An 8,428-nucleotide genomic window follows, 5' to 3' on the forward strand; every position below is an offset into this window, starting at 1 on the left:
ATCTTTGGGTAACTCTTAGCAATATCACTGGTAGGATTCTTTTGACTCCCTTTCAGCAAGCCTTCACAGGGTGGAAAGGCAGGTTTTTTAAGGTATGCTGCTCCAGCTTGGTGCCTTCTGCCCTGGACGGCTTTCCTTTGTACTGGACAAAGAACGCCAAAGCTTTGAAATCTAAACCCCTTAAGAAACTGTCTTCAAGGGATCAGGAAGCTTGCAAGATCCTGGCGGGTGTTGGAGGATTTGATGCGGCTGCTTTAATAAGCTTGGAATATAATGCCGAGCTTCTGAAAAGATATATATGTGTGTGAGGCTTTTTCATGACCTTCCCGCTTCTTGTTATGATTCCACTCAGAGATACTTTGTTTCACGTATGTCTCTTACTATACTTTACTCCTTTCTTTCACGTAGGTTCAAAGTTAAACGATCATCAGAGGACTCTTCTGACTCGGGCCTTGCGGTTTGGAGACGGGACCTTTTCGTCGCACTGCTTGAAGCCTGGGACCACCGATGAGTGATGTGCTCTTGCTTTTTGTGTAGATATTTAGGACGTGTATAGGTTTACAATTCCATTTTGCAAATGTTACAAACTTTGGTCTGTAACCCTAACATTGGTTCTGCACTTTTATTTACACTGAAATGCTATTTAAATTATCTTGCATGCTTATGTTCTTTGTCATGCCGCGCACGTCACTCCGATATTGCCTTTACGCTTGGCGTGAATTTCTTAGATTTTGTTTGTTCCCATTCCTTAAACATCCTGTCCCTGGTAGCCTTGTTTATGGCTCTGCTCGATCTTCGCTTTTGTGACGGATGCCTTTCCGTTTGGGCTTTCATGTTTGAGTCTTCAGCATTATCGCGCCCGAGCTCATTGGGATGGTTGGCGACATACTGCTCGTAGCGACATCAGACCGCCTAGCCCTTCGCTTGCCGACGACCCGTCGGCGGTCGTGTACATTTTGCAGACCACCCCTCTCGCACTTCCCGATCACGTCATCGCCCCTGGCGACCCGGGGAAGGTGAGTTTAAATTTCGGCGATCTACGTGGCTCGCGCGCTAATGCGCACGCCGGTGTCTGATTTGACACTTCACCAACCTTCTCCCATCAAATGACACGTGGATCCATCGACGGTTGTTATTTCGTGTCGTTTGCGCTTCCCATAACCTTCAAAACTCTAACTTCTCGCGCCACCCCTACTGTTACATTATCTTCCTGCTTCTCTCTCAAACCTTTGATACGCTCTGGTGAACGCTTCATCTCCCCACTCATCATTTCCTCGTACGCTCCTTCGACCATAAAAAAGGTAAGCCCTTTATCACTTTGTTGGCGCTCATCGCATTTCGATCAACTTGCATCATCTCTTAACTGTCTGATGCATACGCTGTGGGCTGTTTGCTCTCTGTTTCGCTTTTTTCCCTGTGCTTTTAGGTTTTCTTTCCCTTCCTACGACCCCTGTTGTTCATGCTGCTTTCCCTTCCCATTTTTCGAATTGAATCATTCCTTTTAGTGACCCTCCGCTTTCCTTTTCTTACTTTCCTTTCGTCTCTCCTGCAGTTCGTGATGGCTCGTACAGGTGCCACCCCTGCCCCCTCTCGAAACCCTCCTTCAAAATCTCGTAAACAACCTTCGTCAGGAAACCCCTCCACGTCTCGTAACCCACCTAGAGATCCTGGCATCCTTCCAAATCGGGCTCAGAGGCCTGCGCCCTCTCGTCCCAACCAATCGCAATCAACTCCCCCACAAACTAACGCCACTGCCCGCCCCATTCCTGATTACAAACTGTTGTACTCATGGGCTCCTCCAGCTTTGCTGAACGAAACTTCCTCGATTAACTCTGAGGCTGACATTCTTCGACTGAGGGACAAGACCCACCTCACATTCCATAAGAAGCATGATGACAAGGTTGTCATTCGTCCTTGTCCTCCCGGGGAACCTGTTTGTACTGATAGCGAGGGCAACGATGGTTACCCTTTCTGCTTTGTTTACGCAACCGTGTTCAAGAAGGTTAAGCTCAGGTTCCCCTTTACTCGCTTTGAGATGGAGCTTCTTACTGAGCTTGATATTGCCCCTGCCCAGCTGCATCCCAATGGCTGGGCGTTTGTCAGGGCATACCAAATTGTTTGCGCACATTTAGGCCACCCAGCCTCTGTAGACGTGTTCCTATTTTTGTTTGAGGCCAAAAACCCCGGGGACCGCTTGTGGGTAAGTTTTAATGGGATTGCTGGGAGATCCATCCTCTCTATTTTCCAACAATCTTATAAGGATTCGAAGGGTAAGTTCGTTCGCGTTTGCTGTAATGACCAGAGTCCCACACTTCTCGATGGGTTTCCCTTGTACTGGGTTGACAAGGGAAAAAAAGGATTCTCAGGATCACTTTCGGAAGGCTAGGAGTCCAGAGAAGATGGGGGAGCTCGATAGAGACCTGTGCCACTTCTGGAAGGAAGTTGCCTCGACCAATACCACCTTACCTACCTCTTCAATCATCAAGTTCGAATTCTATGAGAGTCAACTAGACTTTTACATAGGTCTGTTCCCCCACTCCACCTGGATTTTTCTTCCTGTGCCAAATCTGTTTTACTTCTTTACTAAGTTTGTTCGCATTACATATCCTGCGCTTACCTTTGCAATGCTAATTATCTGTGTCTGTAATTGTATTGATTTGTGGACATCGATCACTTCGTGCAGACACAATGCTGGGAAAGGATCATATGGCTAGGCTGCGTTCTATAGTCAAACGCCACAAACTCGCTGCGGGTTCTCAAACCGTCCCGAATTCTGTAGCGGAAGCCGTTGTTGCCCAAGGCGAGCTTCCTCCTATGGGCTCATCCTCCCTCATCGCCCCTCCTGTCCCTTCGAAAAAGAAACTGCCGCCAAAGAGGGCCAAGAGGAAGAATCCTATAATGGTGTCGGATGAGGATGATGACGAGAGTACTGAAGACGGACTTATCCGCAAAAGGAACAGGACAACCGTCACCGATCTACCCGCGACCGAGAGTGCGGGCCCAGATTATGCGGAAAATCCCCCCAGCGTCTCTACACCCTTTGAGAGCGCTGGGGATGCTTTACCATCAAACACCTCAGCTGCTGGGGGCGTTCCGGAGCAAGCTGCGAACATCCAGTGGTCTTCCCAACCTGCAGTAGAGCCAGACATGTCGCCGCCATGCCTTGATGTTCCCTTGGTTGTCCACACTCATGAAGGCGGCGGCAAGAACCAACCCCCAACTCCTCTCCCGATCCCTGCTCTTCCAGCCCCCGTTGAAGAGGTTTTGAAGGCTCATGCCGCTTACCTTAGCGCTATGACTACCGAGTGCGTGGAGAAACGCCTTCACCAGATGATGGGCGAGGCTTTAAGGGACTCCTTGACCCAGTATGAATCCGAAGCCGGTATTGCGAAAGACCAAGTTCAACAACTTAAGCGTGATCTTACGATGCAGGGGTTGGAGTTTTCGCGGTTAGAGAATGCTCTGAAGGAGGAGTTGCGGAGCGAACGCAAAAACAACGCTGAACTGGGCCAAAAACTCAACGCCAAACTTTCAGAGGTCACTGAACTCGAGGGCAGACTCATGCATCAGCAGGAGAAGATAGCGGGCCTTGAGGAGGCTTTCAAGGCTAAAGGGGACTACGCAGATGAGCTCGAGGCCAATTCGATTGAGAGGGAGGATCTGCTGGGTAACATCAAAGCTGACATGGACCAAAAAACCAAGGAACTGAGCGAGAAAGATAAGGAGCTGAACGAATCTGCTGCGAAACTTGCTCAAGCGCTTGAGGAAAGTGAAAAGCTGAAGAAACAAAGTGAAGAACTCGACCTCAACGTCGCGGACGTTCTGACTTCCGGGTTTGGCGCAGCCTTGGAGCAGTTCGCTTGTGCTTACCCCGACTTGGACCTCTCTTAGTTCTCAATTTGCCACGAAGTGGTAGACGGCAAAATCGTACCCTCAGACTAGCGTTTTCATTTGTTCTTATTTGACATTTTCTTTAGAAACACTCTGAAAGACTTACATACTCGACCTCTGTCTATGTGCAACGAATCTGTTTGTAATGGCTTCTTTCTTCGAACCGTGTCAACTTATGCTCATGATTTATCTGTTACCTGTTGTGCGATCGCCTGATAACTTGGTTGGTTTTTACTCAACCCAATTAACTTAGCGTAAACTGATGCCTAATTTCCTGGAAATCAACTTATCTTGAACAAACAGTTAGTCTATAGTAATAACATTTGACACAAAATTACTTACTGAGCAGTAGGCGGGACTCATTTTTAGTATCTGACATCTCGCTTGCCTGATCTGCCAAGTGACACGTGTATTTCTAGGTCATCACCTAAAACTTTCGAACTTGCCTCAATTTACTTAAGCAAAGAGGTCTTGTATCCTGTTCTTGCCTGAACTCACTCAAGGGCGAGAAGGACTTTATCTTGCCTGAACTCGCTCGATGGCGAGAAGGACTTTACCTTGCCTGAACTCGCTCATCGGCGAGAAAGACTTTATCTGGTGCCTCAGCTTGCCCAGGGGCTACCTTTTCCCTGGATGCACTAAGGACTTTTAACCTTATCTTGCCTGCACTCACTCGGGGGTGAGGAGGACTTTCTCTGGTGCCTCAACATTGCCCAGGGGCTACCTTTTCCCTGGATGCACTGAGGGCTTTTAACCTTATCTTGCCTGCACTCACTCGAGGGTGAGGAGGACTTTCTCTGGTGCCTCAACATTGCCCAGGGGCTACCTTTTCCCTGGATGCACTGAGGGCTTTTAACCTTATCTTGCCTGCACTCACTCGAGGGTGAGGAGGACTTTCTCTGGTGCCTCAACATTGCCCAGGGGCTATCTTTTCCCTGGATGCACTGAGGACTTTTAACCTTATCTGGTACCGGGGCTAGCTATTCATACTTGAGGAGGGGACGTCCCGAAGGAATCCCTTAACCCCTGCTCAAGGACTAGGCGCCCGGGTTTCAACTGTTATCTGGTACCGGGGCTAGCTATTCATACTTGAGGAGGGGGCGTCCTGAAGGAATCCCTTAACCCCTGCTCAAGGACTAGGCGCCCGGATTTTAACTCATACCAGACATGCCTGTCATCTTGCTCTGAACCCTCGCCTGAACTCTCGCCTATACTCGTTCTTGGCGAGTAGGACTTCTTAATCTGTTCTCGCCTATACTCGCTCTAGGCGAGTAGGACTTTTTATCTGTTCTCGCCTATACTCGCTCTAGGCGAGTAGGACTTAAAACTTAACTTTCACCTCCGATTGCCAGGTGGCGATGAGGGTTTAAAACTTTGTGCTTGTGCCTCCAATTGCCAGATGGCGATGAGAACTTAAAAACTTTATACTTGTGCCTCTGATCGCCGGATGGCGATGGGGACTTAAAAAACTTGATTTGTGCCTCCAATCGCCGAGTGGCGATGAGGACTTAAAAACTTGAACTGAATGCATGCGATCTGAATCTGCCCTAAATTATACAAGGACGACAAACATAAAACTTAAAATGACAAACATGCAAACTTAATAACTGGGAAACTTTGATAGGCTCGAACTTTCTTTATTGGGTGGCCTCATTAAAAAACCCTCCTCAGGGAAAAAGAGCGCCACCTTTGAAAAACTGTTTTCACTTGACTGTTCGAGTTAATTGCTACTTACAATGCTTCAACTGTAATAAAACTTGAGGTGGGTAGCGTTCCAAGTGCGAGGAATCGCCCCTCCCTCCAGTGTTTCCAAACGATAGGCTCCGTTCCCGAGTGCTTCAGTTATTCTAAATGGTCCCATCCATTTGGGTGACAATTTATTCTGCATCTCGTATAGGTGGGCCTTCCTCATTACCAGGTCGCCATCTCTGAACTGTCTTGGCCTTGCCCTAGAATTGTACTTGCGCTCGACTCTTCTCTTTATCGCTTCGGCCTTTACCCTTGCCTCCTCCCTGACCTCATCCAACAAGTCTAAGTTCATCCTCCTTTCTGCATTCGAGTCTTCTGCCACGAAGTTTTGGAATCTCGGCGAGCTTTCCTGGATTTCAATCGGGATCATTGCATCGCACCCGTACACCAAGCTGAACGGGGTTTCGTGGGTTCCTGACTGTTCAGTGGTGTGATATGCCCATATTATACGGGGAACTTCCTCAGCCCAAGACCCTTTGGCCTTCTCCAATCTCCTCTTCAAACCTCTTAGTAAAACCCGATTAGCCGACTCCACCTGCCCATTCGTTTGCGGGTGTTCCACGGAAGCGAACACCTGTTGAGTTCCAACGTCCTCGCATAGCTTCCTTAACAGGTGACTTGCGAACTGAGTCCCGTTATCCGACACCAAACGCTTGGGCACACCGAAACGACACACAATATTCTTCCATACGAAGTTCTGTATCTTGTGCGCCGTGATCTGGGCCACTGGTTCTGCTTCAATCCACTTCGTGAAGTATTCGACTGCCACGACCAAATATTTCATCTGCCTAATCGCCAATTGGAAGGGTCCCAGGATATCGATTCCCCATGTGTGGAAAGGCCAAGGACTATAGATTGATTTTAACTCTTCCGGAGGCGCCTTGTGCCAATCGGCGTGCTCCTGGCACTGCTTGCAACGTTGGGCATATCTCTTGCAGTCTTCCCTCATTGTTGGCCAATAATAACCTGCACGGATGGTTCTTGTTGCCAAGGCTCGACCTCCGACGTGACTCCCGCAAATCCCTTCATGAAGCTCGGCCATAATTCTCGTGCACCTCTCTCCATGCACACATACTAAAAGGGGGTGTGTGAACCCAAACTTGTACAACTCACCATCGATGAGGGTGAACTTGCTGGAGTTCCTTTTTACCTTCCTAGCTTCCGTCGAATCCATTGGGAGTAAGCCATCTGCGATGTATCGCTGGTATGGCGTAATCCATGTTTCCGGTTCGTGGACGGCGCAAACCTGCGTCATTTTTATCTCCCCCATTGGATGTGCTCTAACCTTTGGCGTTCTCAAGGTCTCCTGAGATAGGGACTTATGACTTCTTGTCATCCCTTTCTTTGACTTATAGATTTGGAGAACTTGGTGGTCTGCCACGAACGCTCAAGGTGTCTTCAGGGTCTCTTGTATGACGGTCCTCTGCCGGCCCCCCTTGCCCGAACTGGCGAGCTTTGCGAGTATGTCGGCCCGGGCGTTCTGCTCCCTTGGCACATGCACTACTTCGAACGAAACAAAAGACTTCCTCAACTCCTGCACATACTCCAGATAAGCTGCCATCTGCGGATCTTTAGCCTGGAACTCGTCGATCACTTGGCCTGTGATTAGCAATGAATCGCTTTTAGCCAACAGCACCCTTGCTCCCATCTCCTTTGCCAACAAAATGCCAGCGATCAAAGCCTCGTACTCCGCCTGGTTGTTGCTGGCTTTAAAGGCGAATTTTAGGGACTGTTCTATCAACACGTCGTTGGGTCCTTCTAGAATTACCCCGACCCCGCTGCCCAACTGGTTAGAGGATCCGTCCACTGAGAGTACCCAACGAAAACCATCTCCGGCGCTTTGCACTGTTTCAGAGGATAATTCGACCACGAAGTCAGCGAAGATTTGTCCCTTGATCGGTCCCCGGGGCTCATACTTGATGTCGAACTCCGACAACTCTACCGCCCATTTTACCATTCTTCCAGCCACATCTGGTTTCTTTAGGACCTTCTGTATAGGTAAGTCGGTCATCACCAACACTGTAAAACTCTGGAAGTAGTGGCGCAACCTCCTCGCTGAAAACACTACTGCCAATGCTGCTTTCTCCAAAGCCTGATATCTCACTTCTGGGCCCCGCAATACCTTGCTGACAAAATAAACGGGCTTCTGAATTTGATCCTGATCCTGGACGAGCACCGCACTCAGCGCCTTCTCGGTTACGGCGAAGTATAGTCTGAGGGGCGCTCCTACTTGGGGTTTGCACAGGACCGACGGGCTTGCCAAGTACCCTTTGAGTTTTACGAAAGCCTCTTCGCACTCCTTCGTCCAGACAAATCTATTGTTCCTTTTCAAGCATTGGAAATAGGGGTGACCCCTTACTGGCAGACACAAATCGCGACAGGGCGGCCATCCGGCCCGTGAGCTGCTGCACCTCCTTCACCGTAGCAGGGTTCCTCATTGCCAGAATGGCCGCACACTTGTCAGGGTTTGCTTCGATCCCTCTTTCGGTCAAGAGGAACCCCAAGAACTTTCCCGCTTCTACACCGAAAATGCACTTCTCGGGGTTCAGCTTTAGCTTGTATTTGGCTATCGTAACGAACAGCTCCTCCAAGTCGGCTATATGCTGGTTCTTCTCCAGGGATGTTACGACCATGTCGTCGACGTAAGCTTGCACGTTTCTCCCGAGCATAGGTGCAAGCACTTTATCCATCAATCTTTGATACGTGGCTCCCGCGTTCTTCAGCCCAAAAGGCATCACTTTGTAGCAATAGCACGACTTCTCCGTCATGAAGGCAGTTTTTTCCTCGT

The sequence above is a fragment of the Phaseolus vulgaris genome, chromosome 5, assembly GCF_051622355.1.
Source record: "Phaseolus vulgaris cultivar YP4 chromosome 5, ASM5162235v1, whole genome shotgun sequence".
In the NCBI taxonomy this organism is placed as follows: domain Eukaryota; kingdom Viridiplantae; phylum Streptophyta; class Magnoliopsida; order Fabales; family Fabaceae; genus Phaseolus; species Phaseolus vulgaris.